The following is a 21035-nucleotide window of genomic DNA, read 5'->3' as shown; positions in this document are numbered from 1 at the left end:
TCATCCTGAACTCTTATAATTAGTCAAATGCATTGGATTGTCACACATTTTGATCCTAGAAACACAAACAAAGCTGTTTACTGCTTCGAATTAATGTTATCTCGGTTTTAGCTTGTTTTCTGGTTTTAAGCTTGTTTTGGGACAAAAGGGATATAAGTGTTGTCTAAACACTCCAAATTTAACGCGAACTCTTATAATTAGTCAAATGCATTGGATGTTACATATTTTGACCCTAGAAACAGTAACAAAGCTGTTTACTGCTTCAAAAGAATGATTTCTCGGTTTTAGCCTGTGTTCTCGGTTTTAGCCTGTGTTCTCGGTTTAAGCTTTCTTTGGGATAAAACGGGTTTAAGTGTTGTCTAAACACTCCAAATTCATCCCGAACTCTTAAAATTTGTCAAATGCATTGGATTGTCACACATTCTGAACCTAGAAACAGTAACAATGCTGTTTACTCCTTCAAATCAATGTTTTCTCGGTTTTAGCCTATTTCGGGACAAAATGGGTATAAGTGTTGGCTAAACACTCCAAATTCATCCTGAACTCTTATAATTAGTCAAATGCATTGGATTGTCACAAATTTTGATCCTAGAAACACAAACAAAGCTGTTTACTGCTTTGAATTAATGTTTTCTCGGTTTTAGCTTGTTTTCTGGTTTTAAGCTTGTTTTGGGACAAAAGGGATATAAGTGTTGTCTAAACACTCCAAATTTAACCCGAACTCTTATAATTAGTCAAATGCATTGGATGTTACATATTTTGACCCTAGAAACAGTAACAAAGCTGTTTACTGCTTCAAAAAAATCATTTCTCGGTTTTTGCCTGTGTTCTCTGTTTAAGCTTGCTTTGGGATAAAACGGGTTTAAGTGTTGTCTAAACACTCCAAATTCATCCCGAACTCTTAAAATTTGTCAAATGCATTGGATTGTGACACATTCTGACCCTAGAAACAGTAACAAAGCTGTTTACGGGTTCGAATCAATATTTTCTCTGTTTTAGCCTGTTTTGGAACAAAATGGGTATAAGTGTTGTCTAAACACTCCAAATTTAACCCGAACCCATATAATTAGTCAAATGCATTGGATGTTACATATTTTGACCCTAGAAACAGTAACAAAGCTGTTTACTGCTTCAAAACAATGATTTCTCGGTTTTTGCCTGTGTTCTCGGTTTAAGCTTGCTTTGGGATAAAACGAGTTTAAGTGTTGTCTAAACACTCCAAATTCATCCCGAACTCTTAAAATTAGCCAAATGCATTGGATTGTCACACATTCTGACCCTAGAAACAGTAACAATGCTGTTTACTCCTTCAAATCAATGTTTTCTCGGTTTTAGCCTATTTCGGGACAAAATGGGTATAAGTGTTGGCTAAACACTCCAAATTCATCCTGAACTCTTATAATTAGTCAAATGCATTGGATTGTCACACATTTTGATCCTATAAACACAAACAAAGCTGTTTACTGCTTCGAATTAATGTTTTCTCGGTTTTAGCTCGTTTTCTGGTTTTAAGCTTGTTTTGGGACAAAAAGGATATAAGTGTTGTCTAAACACTCCAAATTTAACCCGAACTCTTATAATTAGTCAAATGCATTGGATGTTACATATTTTGACCCTAGAAACAGTAACAAAGCTGGTTACTGCTTCAAAAGAATGATTTCTCGGTTTTAGCATGTGTTCTCGGTTTAAGCTTGCTTTGGGATAAAACGGGTTTAAGTGTTGTCTAAACACTCCAAATTCATCCCGAACTCTTAAAATTTGTCAAATGCATTGGATTGTCACACATTCTGAACCTAGAAACAGTAACAATGCTGTTTACTCCTTCAAATCAATGTTTTCTCGGTTTTAGCCTATTTCAGGACAAAATGGGTATAATTGTTGGCGAAACACTCCAAATTCATCCTGAACTCTTATAATTAGTCAAATGCATTGGATTGTCACACATTTTGATCCTAGAAACACAAACAAAGCTGTTTACTGCTTCGAATTAATGTTTTCTCGGTTTTAGCTTGTTTTCTGGTTTTAAGCTTGTTTTGGGACAAAAGGGATATAAGTGTTGTCTAAACACTCCAAATTTAACGCGAACTCTTATAATTAGTCAAATGCATTGGATGTTACATATTTTGACCCTAGAAACAGTAACAAAGCTGTTTACTGCTTCAAAAGAATGATTTCTCGGTTTTAGCCTGTGTTCTCGGTTTTAGCCTGTGTTCTCGGTTTAAGCTTTCTTTGGGATAAAACGGGTTTAAGTGTTGTCTAAACACTCCAAATTCATCCCGAACTCTTAAAATTTGTCAAATGCATTGGATTGTCACACATTCTGAACCTAGAAACAGTAACAATGCTGTTTACTCCTTCATATCAATGTTTTCTCGGTTTTAGCCTATTTCGGGACAAAATGGGTATAAGTGTTGGCGAAACACTCCAAATTCATCCTGAACTCTTATAATTAGTCAAATGCATTGGATTGTCACACATTTTGATCCTAGAAACACAAACAAAGCTGTTTACTGCTTCGAATTAATGTTTTCTCGGTTTTAGCTTGTTTTCTGGTTTTAAGCTTGTTTTGGGACAAAAGGGATATAAGTGTTGTGTAAACACTTCAAATTTAACCCGAACTCTTATAATTAGTCAAATGCATTGGATGTTACATATATTGACCCTAGAAACAGTAACAAAGCTGTTTACTGCTTCAAAACAATGATTTCTCGGTTTTTGCATGTGTTCTCGGTTTAAGCTTGCTTTGGGATAAAACGAGTTTAAGTGTTGTCTAAACACTCCAAATTCATCCCGAACTCTTAAAATTAGCCAAATGCATTGGATTGTCACACATTCTGACCCTAGAAACAGTAACAATGCTGTTTACTCCTTCAAATCAATGTTTTCTCGGTTTTAGCCTATTTCGGGACAAAATGGGTATAAGTGTTGGCTAAACACTCCAAATTCATCCTGAACTCTTATAATTAGTCAAATGCATTGGATTGTCACAAATTTTGATCCTAGAAACACAAACAAAGCTGTTTACTGCTTTGAATTAATGTTTTCTCGTTTTTAGCTTGTTTTCTGGTTTTAAGCTTGTTTTGGGACAAAAGGGATATAAGTGTTGTCTAAACACTCCAAATTTAACCCGAACTCTTATAATTAGTCAAATGCATTGGATGTTACATATTTTGACCCTAGAAACAGTAACAAAGCTGTTTACTGCTTCAAAAAAATCATTTCTCGGTTTTTGCCTGTGTTCTCTGTTTAAGCTTGCTTTGGGATAAAACGGGTTTAAGTGTTGTCTAAACACTCCAAATTCATCCCGAACTCTTAAAATTTGTCAAATGCATTGGATTGTGACACATTCTGACCCTAGAAACAGTAACAAAGCTGTTTACGGGTTCGAATCAATATTTTCTCGGTTTTAGCCTGTTTTGGAACAAAATGGGTATAAGTGTTGTCTAAACACTCCAAATTTAACCCGAACTCATATAATTAGTCAAATGCATTGGATGTTACATATTTTGACCCTAGAAACAGTAACAAAGCTGTTTACTGCTTCAAAACAATGATTTCTCGGTTTTTGCCTGTGTTCTCGGTTTAAGCTTGCTTTGGGATAAAACGAGTTTAAGTGTTGTCTAAACACTCCAAATTCATCCCGAACTCTTAAAATTAGCCAAATGCATTGGATTGTCACACATTCTGACCCTAGAAACAGTAACAATGCTGTTTACTCCTTCAAATCAATGTTTTCTCGGTTTTAGCCTATTTCGGGACAAAATGGGTATAAGTGTTGGCTAAACACTCGAAATTCATCCTGAACTCTTATAATTAGTCAAATGCATTGGATTGTCACACATTTTGATCCTATAAACACAAACAAAGCTGTTTACTGCTTCGAATTAATGTTTTCTCGGTTTTAGCTTGTTTTCTGGTTTTAAGCTTGTTTTGGGACAAAAGGGATATAAGTGTTGTCTAAACACTCCAAATTTAACCCGAACTCTTATAATTAGTCAAATGCATTGGATGTTACATATTTTGACCCTAGAAACAGTAACAAAGCTGGTTACTGCTTCAAAAGAATGATTTCTCGGTTTTAGCATGTGTTCTCGGTTTTAGCTTGTTTTGGGATAAAACGCGTTTAAGTGTTGTCTACACACTCCAAATTCATCCCGAACTCTTACAATTAGCCAAATACATTGGATTGTCACACATTCTGAACCTAGAAACAGTAACAATGCTGTTTACTCCTTCAAATCAATGTTTTCTCGGTTTTAGCCTATTTCAGGACAAAATGGGTATAATTGTTGGCGAAACACTCCAAATTCATCCTGAACTCTTATAATTAGTCAAATGCATTGGATTGTCACACATTTTGATCCTAGAAACACAAACAAAGCTGTTTACTGCTTCGAATTAATGTTTTCTCGGTTTTAGCTTGTTTTCTGGTTTTAAGCTTGTTTTGGGACAAAAGGGATATAAGTGTTGTCTAAACACTCCAAATTTAACGCGAACTCTTATAATTAGTCAAATGCATTGGATGTTACATATTTTGACCCTAGAAACAGTAACAAAGCTGGTTACTGCTTCAAAAGAATGATTTCTCGGTTTTAGCATGTGTTCTCGGTTTTAGCTTGCTTTGGGATAAAACGGGTTTAAGTGTTGTCTACACACTCCAAATTCATCCCGAACTCTTACAATTAGCCAAATACATTGGATTGTCACACATTCTGAACCTAGAAACAGTAACAATGCTGTTTACTCCTTCAAATCAATGTTTTCTCGGTTTTAGCCTATTTCAGGACAAAATGGGTATAATTGTTGGCGAAACACTCCAAATTCATCCTGATCTCTTATAATTAGTCAAATGCATTGGATTGTCACACATTTTGATCCTAGAAACACAAACAAAGCTGTTTACTGCTTCGAATTAATGTTTTCTCGGTTTTAGCTTGTTTTCTGGTTTTAAGCTTGTTTTGGGACAAAAGGGATATAAGTGTTGTCTAAACACTCCAAATTTAACGCGAACTCTTATAATTAGTCAAATGCATTGGATGTTACATATTTTGACCCTAGAAACAGTAACAAAGCTGTTTACTGCTTCAAAAGAATGATTTCTCGGTTTTAGCCTGTGTTCTCGGTTTTAGCCTGTGTTCTCGGTTTAAGCTTTCTTTGGGATAAAACGGGTTTAAGTGTTGTCTAAACACTCCAAATTCATCCCGAACTCTTAAAATTTGTCAAATGCATTGGATTGTCACACATTCTGAACCTAGAAACAGTAACAATGCTGTTTACTCCTTCATATCAATGTTTTCTCGGTTTTAGCCTATTTCGGGACAAAATGGGTATAAGTGTTGGCGAAACACTCCAAATTCATCCTGAACTCTTATAATTAGTCAAATGCATTGGATTGTCATACATTTTGATCCTAGAAACACAAACAAAGCTGTTTACTGCTTCGAATTAATGTTTTCTCGGTTTTAGCTTGTTTTCTGGTTTTAAGCTTGTTTTGGGACAAAAGGGATATAAGTGTTGTGTAAACACTTCAAATTTAACCCGAACTCTTATAATTAGTCAAATGCATTGGATGTTACATATATTGACCCTAGAAACAGTAACAAAGCTGTTTACTGCTTCAAAACAATGATTTCTCGGTTTTTGCATGTGTTCTCGGTTTAAGCTTGCTTTGGGATAAAACGAGTTTAAGTGTTGTCTAAACACTCCAAATTCATCCCGAACTCTTAAAATTAGCCAAATGCATTGGATTGTCACACATTCTGACCCTAGAAACAGTAACAATGCTGTTTCCTCCTTCAAATCAATGTTTTCTCGGTTTTAGCCTATTTCGGGACAAAATGGGTATAAGTGTTGGCTAAACACTCCAAATTCATCCTGAACTCTTATAATTAGTCAAATGCATTGGATTGTCACAAATTTTGATCCTAGAAACACAAACAAAGCTGTTTACTGCTTTGAATTAATGTTTTCTCGTTTTTAGCTTGTTTTCTGGTTTTAAGCTTGTTTTGGGACAAAAGGGATATAAGTGTTGTCTAAACACTCCAAATTTAACCCGAACTCTTATAATTAGTCAAATGCATTGGATGTTACATATTTTGACCCTAGAAACAGTAACAAAGCTGTTTACTGCTTCAAAAAAATCATTTCTCGGTTTTTGCCTGTGTTCTCTGTTTAAGCTTGCTTTGGGATAAAACGGGTTTAAGTGTTGTCTAAACACTCCAAATTCATCCCGAACTCTTAAAATTTGTCAAATGCATTGGATTGTGACACATTCTGACCCTAGAAACAGTAACAAAGCTGTTTACGGGTTCGAATCAATATTTTCTCGGTTTTAGCCTGTTTTGGAACAAAATGGGTATAAGTGTTGTCTAAACACTCCAAATTTAACCCGAACTCATATAATTAGTCAAATGCATTGGATGTTATATATTTTGACCCTAGAAACAGTAACAAAGCTGTTTACTGCTTCAAAACAATGATTTCTCGGTTTTTGCCTGTGTTCTCGGTTTAAGCTTGCTTTGGGATAAAACGAGTTTAAGTGTTGTCTAAACACTCCAAATTCATCCCGAACTCTTAAAATTAGCCAAATGCATTGGATTGTCACACATTCTGACCCTAGAAACAGTAACAATGCTGTTTACTCCTTCAAATCAATGTTTTCTCGGTTTTAGCCTATTTCGGGACAAAATGGGTATAAGTGTTGGCTAAACACTCGAAATTCATCCTGAACTCTTATAATTAGTCAAATGCATTGGATTGTCACACATTTTGATCCTATAAACACAAACAAAGCTGTTTACTGCTTCGAATTAATGTTTTCTCGGTTTTAGCTTGTTTTCTGGTTTTAAGCTTGTTTTGGGACAAAAGGGATATAAGTGTTGTCTAAACACTCCAAATTTAACCCGAACTCTTATAATTAGTCAAATGCATTGGATGTTACATATTTTGACCCTAGAAACAGTAACAAAGCTGGTTACTGCTTCAAAAGAATGATTTCTCGGTTTTAGCATGTGTTCTCGGTTTTAGCCTGTGTTCTCGGTTTAAGCTTTCTTTGGGATAAAACGGGTTTAAGTGTTGTCTAAACACTCCAAATTCATCCCGAACTCTTAAAATTTGTCAAATGCATTGGATTGTCACACATTCTGAACCTAGAAACAGTAACAATGCTGTTTACTCCTTCATATCAATGTTTTCTCGGTTTTAGCCTATTTCGGGACAAAATGCGTATAAGTGTTGGCGAAACACTCCAAATTCATCCTGAACTCTTATAATTAGTCAAATGCATTGGATTGTCACACATTTTGATCCTAGAAACACAAACAAAGCTGTTTACTGCTTCGAATTAATGTTTTCTCGGTTTTAGCTTGTTTTCTGGTTTTAAGCTTGTTTTGGGACAAAAGGGATATAAGTGTTGTGTAAACACTTCAAATTTAACCCGAACTCTTATAATTAGTCAAATGCATTGGATGTTACATATATTGACCCTAGAAACAGTAACAAAGCTGTTTACTGCTTCAAAACAATGATTTCTCGGTTTTTGCCTGTGTTCTCGGTTTAAGCTTGCTTTGGGATAAAACGAGTTTAAGTGTTGTCTAAACACTCCAAATTCATCCCGAACTCTTAAAATTAGCCAAATGCATTGGATTGTCACACATTCTGACCCTAGAAACAGTAACAATGCTGTTTACTCCTTCAAATCAATGTTTTCTCGGTTTTAGCCTATTTCGGGACAAAATGGGTATAAGTGTTGGCTAAACACTCCAAATTCATCCTGAACTCTTATAATTAGTCAAATGCATTGGATTGTCACAAATTTTGATCCTAGAAACACAAACAAAGCTGTTTACTGCTTTGAATTAATGTTTTCTCGGTTTTAGCTTGTTTTCTGGTTTTAAGCTTGTTTTGGGACAAAAGGGATATAAGTGTTGTCTAAACACTCCAAATTTAACCCGAACTCTTATAATTAGTCAAATGCATTGGATGTTACATATTTTGACCCTAGAAACAGTAACAAAGCTGTTTACTGCTTCAAAAAAATCATTTCTCGGTTTTTGCCTGTGTTCTCTGTTTAAGCTTGCTTTGGGATAAAACGGGTTTAAGTGTTGTCTAAACACTCCAAATTCATCCCGAACTCTTAAAATTTGTCAAATGCATTGGATTGTGACACATTCTGACCCTAGAAACAGTAACAAAGCTGTTTACGGGTTCGAATCAATATTTTCTCGGTTTTAGCCTGTTTTGGAACAAAATGGGTATAAGTGTTGTGTAAACACTTCAAATTTAACCCGAACTCTTATAATTAGTCAAATGCATTGGATGTTACATATATTGACCCTAGAAACAGTAACAAAGCTGTTTACTGCTTCAAAACAATGATTTCTCGGTTTTTGCCTGTGTTCTCGGTTTAAGCTTGCTTTGGGATAAAACGAGTTTAAGTGTTGTCTAAACACTCCAAATTCATCCCGAACTCTTAAAATTAGCCAAATGCATTGGATTGTCACACATTCTGACCCTAGAAACAGTAACAATGCTGTTTACTCCTTCAAATCAATGTTTTCTCGGTTTTAGCCTATTTCGGGACAAAATGGGTATAAGTGTTGGCTAAACACTCCAAATTCATCCTGAACTCTTATAATTAGTCAAATGCATTGGATTGTCACAAATTTTGATCCTAGAAACACAAACAAAGCTGTTTACTGCTTTGAATTAATGTTTTCTCGGTTTTAGCTTGTTTTCTGGTTTTAAGCTTGTTTTGGGACAAAAGGGATATAAGTGTTGTCTAAACACTCCAAATTTAACCCGAACTCTTATAATTAGTCAAATGCATTGGATGTTACATATTTTGACCCTAGAAACAGTAACAAAGCTGTTTACTGCTTCAAAAAAATCATTTCTCGGTTTTTGCTTGTGTTCTCTGTTTAAGCTTGCTTTGGGATAAAACGGGTTTAAGTGTTGTCTAAACACTCCAAATTCATCCCGAACTCTTAAAATTTGTCAAATGCATTGGATTGTGACACATTCTGACCCTAGAAACAGTAACAAAGCTGTTTACGGGTTCGAATCAATATTTTCTCGGTTTTAGCCTGTTTTGGAACAAAATGGGTATAAGTGTTGTCTAAACACTCCAAATTTAACCCGAACTCATATAATTAGTCAAATGCATTGGATGTTACATATTTTGACCCTAGAAACAGTAACAAAGCTGTTTACTGCTTCAAAACAATGATTTCTCGGTTTTTGCCTGTGTTCTCGGTTTAAGCTTGCTTTGGGATAAAACGAGTTTAAGTGTTGTCTAAACACTCCAAATTCATCCCGAACTCTTAAAATTAGCCAAATGCATTGGATTGTCACACATTCTGACCCTAGAAACAGTAACAATGCTGTTTACTCCTTCAAATCAATGTTTTCTCGGTTTTAGCCTATTTCGGGACAAAATGGGTATAAGTGTTGGCTAAACACTCGAAATTCATCCTGAACTCTTATAATTAGTCAAATGCATTGGATTGTCACACATTTTGATCCTATAAACACAAACAAAGCTGTTTACTGCTTCGAATTAATGTTTTCTCGGTTTTAGCTTGTTTTCTGGTTTTAAGCTTGTTTTGGGACAAAAGGGATATAAGTGTTGTCTAAACACTCCAAATTTAACCCGAACTCTTATAATTAGTCAAATGCATTGGATGTTACATATTTTGACCCTAGAAACAGTAACAAAGCTGGTTACTGCTTCAAAAGAATGATTTCTCGGTTTTAGCATGTGTTCTCGGTTTTAGCCTGTGTTCTCGGTTTAAGCTTTCTTTGGAATAAAACGGGTTTAAGTGTTGTCTAAACACTCCAAATTCATCCCGAACTCTTAAAATTTGTCAAATGCATTGGATTGTCACACATTCTGAACCTAGAAACAGTAACAATGCTGTTTACTCCTTTCATTTCAATGTTTTCTCGGTTTTAGCCTATTTCGGGACAAAATGCGTATAAGTGTTGGCGAAACACTCCAAATTCATCCTGAACTCTTATAATTAGTCAAATGCATTGGATTGTCACACATTTTGATCCTAGAAACACAAACAAAGCTGTTTACTGCTTCGAATTAATGTTTTCTCGGTTTTAGCTTGTTTTCTGGTTTTAAGCTTGTTTTGGGACAAAAGTGATATAAGTGTTGTGTAAACACTCCAAATTTAACCCGAACTCTTATAATTAGTCAAATGCATTGGATGTTACATATATTGACCCTAGAAACAGTAACAAAGCTGTTTACTGCTTCAAAACAATGATTTCTCGGTTTTTGCATGTGTTCTCGGTTTAATCTTGCTTTGGGATAAAACGAGTTTAAGTGTTGTCTAAACACTCCAAATTCATCCCGAACTCTTAAAATTAGCCAAATGCATTGGATTGTCACACATTCTGACCCTAGAAACAGTAACAATGCTGTTTACTCCTTCAAATCAATGTTTTCTCGGTTTTAGCCTATTTCGGGACAAAATGGGTATAAGTGTTGGCTAAACACTCCAAATTCATCCTGAACTCTTATAATTAGTCAAATGCATTGGATTGTCACAAATTTTGATCCTAGAAACACAAACAAAGCTGTTTACTGCTTTGAATTAATGTTTTCTCGGTTTTAGCTTGTTTTCTGGTTTTAAGCTTGTTTTGGGACAAAAGGGATATAAGTGTTGTCTAAACACTCCAAATTTAACCCGAACTCTTATAATTAGTCAAATGCATTGGATGTTACATATTTTGACCCTAGAAACAGTAACAAAGCTGTTTACTGCTTCAAAAAAATCATTTCTCGGTTTTTGCCTGTGTTCTCTGTTTAAGCTTGCTTTGGGATAAAACGGGTTTAAGTGTTGTCTAAACACTCCAAATTCATCCCGAACTCTTAAAATTTGTCAAATGCATTGGATTGTGACACATTCTGACCCTAGAAACAGTAACAAAGCTGTTTACGGGTTCGAATCAATATTTTCTCGGTTTTAGCCTGTTTTGGAACAAAATGGGTATAAGTGTTGTCTAAACACTCCAAATTTAACCCGAACTCATATAATTAGTCAAATGCATTGGATGTTACATATTTTGACCCTAGAAACAGTAACAAAGCTGTTTACTGCTTCAAAACAATGATTTCTCGGTTTTTGCCTGTGTTCTCGGTTTAAGCTTGCTTTGGGATAAAACGAGTTTAAGTGTTGTCTAAACACTCCAAATTCATCCCGAACTCTTAAAATTAGCCAAATGCATTGGATTGTCACACATTCTGACCCTAGAAACAGTAACAATGCTGTTTACTCCTTCAAATCAATGTTTTCTCGGTTTTAGCCTATTTCGGGACAAAATGGGTATAAGTGTTGGCTAAACACTCGAAATTCATCCTGAACTCTTATAATTAGTCAAATGCATTGGATTGTCACACATTTTGATCCTATAAACACAAACAAAGCTGTTTACTGCTTCGAATTAATGTTTTCTCGGTTTTAGCTTGTTTTCTGGTTTTAAGCTTGTTTTGGGACAAAAGGGATATAAGTGTTGTCTAAACACTCCAAATTTAACCCGAACTCTTATAATTAGTCAAATGCATTGGATGTTACATATTTTGACCCTAGAAACAGTAACAAAGCTGGTTACTGCTTCAAAAGAATGATTTCTCGGTTTTAGCATGTGTTCTCGGTTTTAGCCTGTGTTCTCGGTTTAAGCTTTCTTTGGAATAAAACGGGTTTAAGTGTTGTCTAAACACTCCAAATTCATCCCGAACTCTTAAAATTTGTCAAATGCATTGGATTGTCACACATTCTGAACCTAGAAGCAGTAACAATGCTGTTTACTCCTTCATATCAATGTTTTCTCGGTTTTAGCCTATTTCGGGACAAAATGCGTATAAGTGTTGGCGAAACACTCCAAATTCATCCTGAACTCTTATAATTAGTCAACTGCATTGGATTGTCACACATTTTGATCCTAGAAACACAAACAAAGCTGTTTACTGCTTCGAATTAATGTTTTCTCGGTTTTAGCTTGTTTTCTGGTTTTAAGCTTGTTTTGGGACAAAAGGGATATAAGTGTTGTCTAAACACTCCAAATTTAACCCGAACTCTTATAATTAGTCAAATGCATTGGATGTTACATATTTTGACCCTAGAAACAGTAACAAAGCTGTTTACTGCTTCAAAAAAATCATTTCTCGGTTTTTGCATGTGTTCTCGGTTTAAGCTTGCTTTGGGATAAAACGGGTTTAAGTGTTGTCTAAACACTCCAAATTCATCCCGAACTCTTAAAATTTGTCAAATGCATTGGATTGTCACACATTCTGAACCTAGAAACAGTAACAATGCTGTTTACTCCTTCATATCAATGTTTTCTCGGTTTTAGCCTATTTCGGGACAAAATGGGTATAAGTGTTGGCTAAACACTCCAAATTCATCCTGAACTCTTATAATTAGTCAAATGCATTGGATTGTCTCACATTTTGATCCTAGAAACACAAACAAAGCTGTTTACTGCTTCGAATTAATGTTTTCTCGGTTTTAGCTTGTTTTCTGGTTTTAAGCTTGTTTTGGGACAAAAGGGATATAAGTGTTGTCTAAACACTCCAAATTTAACCCGAACTCTTATAATTAGTCAAATGCATTGGATGTTACATATTTTGACCCTAGAAACAGTAACAAAGCTGGTTACTGCTTCAAAAGAATGATTTCTCGGTTTTAGCATGTGTTCTCGGTTTTAGCCTGTGTTCTCGGTTTAAGCTTTCTTTGGGATAAAACGGGTTTAAGTATTGTCTAAACACTCCAAATTCATCCCGAACTCTTAAAATTTGTCAAATGCATTGGATTGTCACACATTCTGAACCTAGAAACAGTAACAATGCTGTTTACTCCTTCATATCAATGTTTTCTCGGTTTTAGCCTATTTCGGGACAAAATGGGTATAAGTGTTGGCGAAACACTCCAAATTCATCCTGAACTCTTATAATTAGTCAAATGCATTGGATTGTCACACATTTTGATCCTAGAAACACAAACAAAGCTGTTTACTGCTTCGAATTAATGTTTTCTCGGTTTTAGCTTGTTTTCTGGTTTTAAGCTTGTTTTGGGACAAAAGGGATATAAGTGTTGTCTAAACACTCCAAATTTAACCCGAACTCTTGTAATTAGTCAAATGCATTGGATGTTACATATTTTGACCCTAGAAACAGTAACAAAGCTGTTTACTGCTTCAAAACAATGATTTCTCGGTTTTTGCCTGTGTTCTCGGTTTAAGCTTGCTTTGGGATAAAACGAGTTTAAGTGTTGTCTAAACACTCCAAATTCATCCCGAACTCTTAAAATTAGCCAAATGCATTGGATTGTCACACATTCTGACCCTAGAAACAGTAACAATGCTGTTTACTCCTTCAAATCAATGTTTTCTCGGTTTTAGCCTATTTCGGGACAAAATGGGTATAAGTGTTGGCTAAACACTCCAAATTCATCCTGAACTCTTATAATTAGTCAAATGCATTGGATTGTCACACATTTTGATCCTAGAAACACAAACAAAGCTGTTTACTGCTTCGAATTAATGTTTTCTCGGTTTTAGCTTGTTTTCTGGTTTTAAGCTTGTTTTGGGACAAAAGGGATATAAGTGTTGTCTAAACACTCCAAATTTAACCCGAACTCTTATAATTAGTCAAATGCATTGGATGTTACATATTTTGACCCTAGAAACAGTAACAAAGCTGGTTACTGCTTCAAAAGAATGATTTCTCGGTTTTAGCCTGTGTTCTCGGTTTTAGCCTGTGTTCTCGGTATAAGCTTTCTTTGGGATAAAACGGGTTTAAGTGTTGTCTAAACACTCCAAATTCATCCCGAACTCTTAAAATTTGTCAAATGCATTGGATTGTCACACATTCTGAACCTAGAAACAGTAACAATGCTGTTTACTCCTTCATATCAATGTTTTCTCGGTTTTAGCCTATTTCGGGACAAAATGGGTATAAGTGTTGGCGAAACACTCCAAATTCATCCTGAACTCTTATAATTAGTCAAATGCATTGGATTTTCACACATTTTGATCCTAGAAACACAAACAAAGCTGTTTACTGCTTCGAATTAATGTTTTCTCGGTTTTAGCTTGTTTTCTGGTTTTAAGCTTGTTTTGGGACAAAAGGGATATAAGTGTTGTCTAAACACTCCAAATTTAACCCGAACTCTTGTAATTAGTCAAATGCATTGGATGTTACATATTTTGACCCTAGAAACAGTAACAAAGCTGTTTACTGCTTCAAAACAATGATTTCTCGGTTTTAGCCTGTGTTCTCGGTTTTAGCTTTCTTTGGGATAAAACGGGTTTAAGTGTTGTCTAAACACTCCAAATTCATCCCGAACTCTTAAAATTTGTCAAATGCATTGGATTGTCACACATTCTGAACCTAGAAACAGTAACAATGCTGTTTACTCCTTCAAATCAATGTTTTCTCGGTTTTAGCCTATTTCGGGACAAAATGGGTATAAGTGTTGGCGAAACACTCCAAATTCATCCTGAACTCTTATAACTAGTCAAATGCGTTGGATTGTCACACATTTTGATCCTAGAAACACAAACAAAGCTGTTTACTGCTTCGAATTAATGTTTTCTCGGTTTTAGCTTGTTTTCTGGTTTTAAGCTTGTTTTGGGACAAAAGGGATATAAGTGTTGTCTAAACACTCCAAATTTAACCCGAACTCTTATAATTAGTCAAATGCATTGGATGTTACATATTTTGACCCTAGAAACAGTAACAAAGCTTTTTACTGCTTCAAAAAAATCATTTCTCGGTTTTTGCCTGTGTTCTCGGTTTAAGCTTGCTTTGGGATAAAACGGGTTTAAGTGTTGTCTAAACACTCCAAATTCATCCCGAACTCTTAAAATTTGTCAAATGCATTGGATTGTGACACATTCTGACCCTAGAAACAGTAACAAAGCTGTTTACGGGTTCGAATCAATGTTTTCTCTGTTTTAGCCTGTTTTGGGACAAAATGGATATAAGTGTTGTCTAAACACTCCGAATTTAACCCGAACTCTTATAATTAGTCAAATGCATTGGATGTTACAAATTTTGACCCCTGAAACAGTAACAAAGCTGTTTACTGCTTCAAAACAATGATTTCTCGGTTTTTGCCTGTGTTCTCGGTTTAAGCTTGCTTTGGGATAAAACGAGTTTAAGTGTTGTCTAAACACTTCAAATTCATCCCGAATTCTTACAGTTAATCAAATGCAGTAGATTGTCACACACACAAAAAAAAGCTGTTTACTGCTTCAAATCAATATTTTCTCGGTTTTAGCCTGTTTCTGGACAAAATGGGTATAAGTGTTGTCAAAACACCCCAAATTCATCTCGAACTCTTACAATTAGTCAAATGCATTGGATTGTCACATTTTTCTATCCTAGAAACACAAACAAAGCTGTTTACTGCTTCAAATTAATGTTTTCTCGCTTTTAGCTTGTTTTCTCGTTTTAAGCTTGTTTTGGGACAACATGGGTATAAGTGTTGTCTAAACACTCCAAATTTAATCCGAATTCTTATAATTAGTAAAATGCATTGGATTGTTACATATTTTGACCCTAGAAACAGTAAAAAAGCTTATTACTGCTTTGAATCAATGTTTTCTCGGTTTTAGCTTGTTTTCTCGGTTTAAGCCTGTTTTGGGATAAAACGGTTTAAGTGTTGTCTAAACACTCCAAATTCATCCCAAACTCTTACAATTAGTCAAATGAAATGGATAGTCACACATTCTGACCCTAGAAACAGTAACAAAGCTGTTTACTGCTTCAAATCAATGTTTTCTCGATTTTAGCCTGTTTTGGGACAAAATGGGTATAAGTGTTGTCTAAACACTCCAAATTCATCTTAAACTCTTACAACTAGTCAAATGCAATGGATTGTCACACATTCTTACCCTAGAAAAAGTAACAAAGCTGTTAACTGCTTCGAATCAATGTTTTCTTGCTTTTAGCCTATTTCAGGACAAAATGGGTGTAAATGTTGTCTAAACACTCCAAATTCATCCCGAACTCTTACAATTAGTCAAATGCATTGGATAGTCACACACACAAAAAAAGCTGTTTACTGCTTTAAATCAATTTTTCTCAGTTTTAGCCTGTTTTGGGACAAAATGGGTATAAGTGTTGTCTAAACACTCCAAATTCATCCCGAACTCTTACAATTAGTCAAATACATTGAATTGTCACACATTTTGACCCTAGAAACACACAAAAATCTGTTTACTTGTTCGAATCAATGTTTTCCCGATTTCAGTCTATTTTTGGGACAAAATGGGTATAAGTGTTGTCTAAACACTCCAAATTCAACCCGAGCCTTTATAATTAGCAAAATTGGGATTGTTACATAATTTGACCCTATAAACACAAACAAAGCTGTTTACTGCTTCGTATCAATGTTTTCTAGGTTTTTGCTTGTTTTCTCTTTTTAAGCCTGTTTTGGGACAAAATGGGTATAAGTGTTGTCTAAACACTCCAAATTCAATCTGAACTCTTATAATTAGTCAAATGCATTGGAGTGGTTCATATTTTGACTATAGAAACAGTAACAAAGATGTTTACTGCTTCAACACAATGTTTTCTCGGTTTTAGCCTGTTTTCTCGGTTTTAACCCGTTTTGGGATAAAACGGGTTTAAGTGTAGTCTAAACACTCCAAATTAATCCCAAACTCTTACAATTAGTCAAATACATTGGATTTTCACACATTTTGACCCTAGAAAGCTGTTTACTGCTTCGAATCAATGTTTTCTTGGTTTTAGCCTGTTTCGGGACAAAATGGGTATAAGTGTTGTCTAAACACTCCAAATTCAACCAGAACTCTTATAATTAGTCAAATACATTGGATTGTTACATATTTTGACCCTAGAAACACAAACAATGCTGTTTACTGCTTCAAATCAATGTTTTCTTGGTTTTCTCCTGTTTTCCCCTTTTAAGCCTTTTTTGGGACAAAATGGGTATAAGTGTTGTCTAAACACTCCAAATTCATCCCAAACTCTTATAATTAGTGAAATTCATTGGATTGTCACACATTTTGACCCTAAAAACACAAAAAAGCTGTTTACTGCTTCGAATCAATATGTTCTCGGTTTTAGCCTATTTCGGGACAAAATGGGTATAAGTGTTGGCTAAACACTCCAAATTCATCCTGAACTCTTATAATTAGTCAAATGCATTGGATTGTCACACATTTTGATCCTAGAAACATAAACAAAGCTGTTTACTGCTTCGAATTAATTTTTTCTCGGTTTTAGCTTGTTTTCTGGTTTTAAACTTGTTTTGGGACAAAAGGGATATAAGTGTTGTCTAAACACTCCAAATTTAACCCGAACTCTTATAATTAGTCAAATGCATTGGATGTTACATATTTTGACCCTAAAAACAGTAACAAAGTTGTTTACTGCTTCAAAACAATGATTTCTCGGTTTTTGCCTGTGTTCTCGGTTTAAGCTTGCTTTGGGATAAAACGGGTTTAAGTGTTGTCTAAACACTCCAAATTCATCCCGAACTCTTAAAATTAGTCAAATGCATTGGATTTTCACACATTCTGACCCTAGAAACAGTGACAAAGCTGTTTACTGCTTCGAATCAATGTTTTCTTTGTTTTAGCCTGTTTCGGGACAAAATAGGTATAAGTGTTGTCTAAACACTCCAAATTCAACCAGAACTCTTATAATTAGTCAAATACATTGGATTGTTACATATTTTGACCCTAAAAACACAAACAATGCTGTTTACTGCTTCAAATCAATGTTTTCTTGGTTTTCTCCTGTTTTCCCCTTTTAAGCCTGTTTTGGGACAAAATGGGTATAAGTGTTGTCTAAACACTCCAAATTCATCCCAAACTCTTATAATAGTCAAATTCATTGGATTGTCACACATTTTGACCCTAAAAACACAAAAAAGCTGTTTACTGTTTCGAATCAATATGTTCTCGGTTTTAGCCTATGTTCTCGGTTTAAGCTTGCTTTGGGATAAAACGGGTTTAAGTGTTGTCTAAACACTCCAAATTCATCCCGAATTCTTACAATTAGTCAAATGCATTGGATTGTCACACATTCTGACCCTAGAAACAGTAACAAAGCTGTTTACTGCTTCAAATCAATGTTTTCTCGGTTTTCTAGGGTCACTAACATAGTTTTCTCGGTTTTAAACATTGGATTGTGACATATTTTGATCCTAGAAACACTAACAAAGCTCTTTCCTGCTTTTAAGCAAAGTTTTGTCGGTTTAAGCTTGTGTTGTCGGTTTTAACATGTTTTGGGACGAAATGGGTGTAAGTGTTGTCTAAACACTCCTAATCAATCTATCACTCTTATAATTAGTCATATACATTGGATTGTGACATATTTTGACCCTAGAAATACGAACAAAGCTGTATACTGCTTCTAAGCAAAGTTTTGTTGGTTTTAGCCTATTTTGGGACGAAATGGGTATTAGTGTTGTATAAACACTCCTAATCCATCTATAACTCTTATAATTATTCAATTACATTGGATTGTGACACATTTGCTCGGGTTGCTCTTCGGGTAGGTCCTCGGATTGTTCTTTCTGTTCTTGGATCCTCTTCGATCGGGTTGGCGTTCGGACTGTTCTTCCTGCTCCGTAGCTCCTTCGGGTACATGCTTGGATTTGACCTTGTTTCTCCCCTTTTTCGGCTCTTAAGCACCTGTTTTCATCCAAATTATGCAAATGCAAGAATGCAACACCCTAAATGGCCTAAATGCGGATTCCTACAGTAAATGACCTAAAAATGCTAAGGTTAGGATAGAAACAATGCAAAATATGGACAAAAAGTGATGCTTAAAACATGTAAATTAGAGAGTTATCTGACCCCCCCAAACTTAAATCTTGCTATTTATCATAACCTTTAAATGCTAAGCGAAGGATTCAAGCTATAGTCCTTAAAGATAGTTTAAAGGTGCTAAGATCAATCAACATACTTACAAATATTTTTCTATGCTTATTACCATGCATCGATCTAGTTCAACCTCCAACTAAAAGTAAAGACTTGCAATTCCAAAGAACATCTCTTTCACATTCATTTAAGTGTTTGGCGAATTCTTGCAAATGGAAGGTGAATCAAGCTCAATCGGTTTCAAGGGTAAGACTTTTTTGGTAAGGTGGCTTCAAACAAATTCTTTGGGTGGCTTTCTCTCAAAAGAAGAAAGCTAGACATTTGTGAAAACTATCTAAGATTGAGAACAATTTGAGCATACAAAGCTTAACTCTTGATAATCTACCATTTTCTTATTCATCTCCTTTTTTTTTTAATTAAACCCCCTAGAGCAAAACTACCCACAACCTTGACTTAACTCTTTTTTTTTTTGTAATCCCTAAGGTCTAAACTTTAAACATCTAGCTCTCTTCTTTCTTTTTTTTTTCTTTGCTAAACTCCTAATATGTATAGATATTTTTTTTTTCTTTCTAGGAGACTATAGCAAGATTTTTTTTCTCTTTTTTTTTTTTACTTAGAGCTAATTGAACTGAACCTTAGGGACTTCTTTTTTTTTTTTTTCTCAACCCCACCACGAATAAACATGCTAACCACCTATCTTTCAAAACCGATTCTATTAGCTATTCCAAGTGATTCTAACTTAGCTAAATCAAGAGCCAGTTCTTTGTCGTTCTCAATACTCTCAAGGTTTCACAACCTATAGCACAATGAAAAGGCCTCACTCAACAATTCACTACAAGGTTTGAATGAAAGGTTTGGGTTCAAGGATAGGAAAAAAACAAATCGGGTTAAATGAAAAGATTGGTAAAAATGGAGTGTTAACCCGAGTTTTAGAATTACCATGAACAAAATTCAAATTCCATAAGCAAGACAATTTAAGTTCAAATTAAATCCAATAATATAGAGATGATTCAATGTTCAAGCAAGTTTCACACAAGTGGAGAAAGCTTTCAAAAGACAAAGTTCTAAACAAAGATTTTTCATTTTTTCCAAAGATTGATCTAGCAACAATTAACTGTGATTAAGGGCTATAGCTTCAATCCTAAGGTTTGATTTAAAACAAGGTGGTTTTAATCATTGTCCCCTAAGATGCATATGCAACAATCCTATATGAAGCAAACTATACTCAATCCTAATATGTAAATGCAACTACATGAACATTTCTTTTTTTTCCTTTTTTTTTTTAATTTTTTTTTGGGTTTTTCAATGCACATAGATGCAGACTCAAATGAATAAAACTAGCATGAAAAATTTTGAAATAAGAAAATAAGAAAATAAAACACAATGTTATATACATTCTAGGACCCTCTCCAAACTTAAATTACACAGTCCCTGTGTAAATAAAAGTCTGAAAAAGAATCCACGAATCACACAAAATAAAATAAAACTAAATGCAATGTTATTTACAAAGGTTGGATGAATGTGGTACCTCATGGGTTGGTGAAGAAGGAGGTTGTAGCAGCCTCCATGCTCGCCAATGTGTAGCCAGGGTCGCCACCGGCTTCAGCAGGTGCCTGGATTCACTCATCAGAGAGCTCGGTGATGCGCACGGATGATCTGCTCGGACCAGCATCCGAGGGGTTGATCGGGTAAGGCATCGCGTAGGTCATCGGGTATGGCATAGGGTAGTATGACAGGTATGGTGGGAGAGGTCCGGAATGATCGCCCATGTAACTGCTTGCAGGGTGCATCGAGTAGGGCATCTGATACGGCATCTGGTAAGGCATAGGGAAGGTATCTAAGTGGTCACCCGATTGGTGTTCGGCTGGGGCATCGGACAGGTCATCGACTACCCCATCGGGTTAGGCGTCGGATAGGCATCTGAGTGGCTTCTCCGTGATCTGTCGGGTCTGGTGACATCCTCCCCTACTTGGGGCTCGTAGGAGGATGCCCTGTGAGGCTCTGGAGGTGCCAATCCTCGAATTACTGCTAGTGGTCCGCTTCTCCCCATCCATGTGGGTGCATATGCCGAAGTGGGATCTGAGGCACAACTTGCCTTGTCTTGCAGCTCCTTGATCTGTCCTCCCATTACCTTCACTGAGCCAGTGAGGTCTTTTACTTTCTTG

This window comes from Camelina sativa, chromosome 11 (assembly GCF_030686135.1).
Source record: "Camelina sativa cultivar CO46 ecotype springtype chromosome 11, ASM3068613v1".
In the NCBI taxonomy this organism is placed as follows: domain Eukaryota; kingdom Viridiplantae; phylum Streptophyta; class Magnoliopsida; order Brassicales; family Brassicaceae; genus Camelina; species Camelina sativa.
This window is presented reverse-complemented; position numbering follows the sequence as displayed.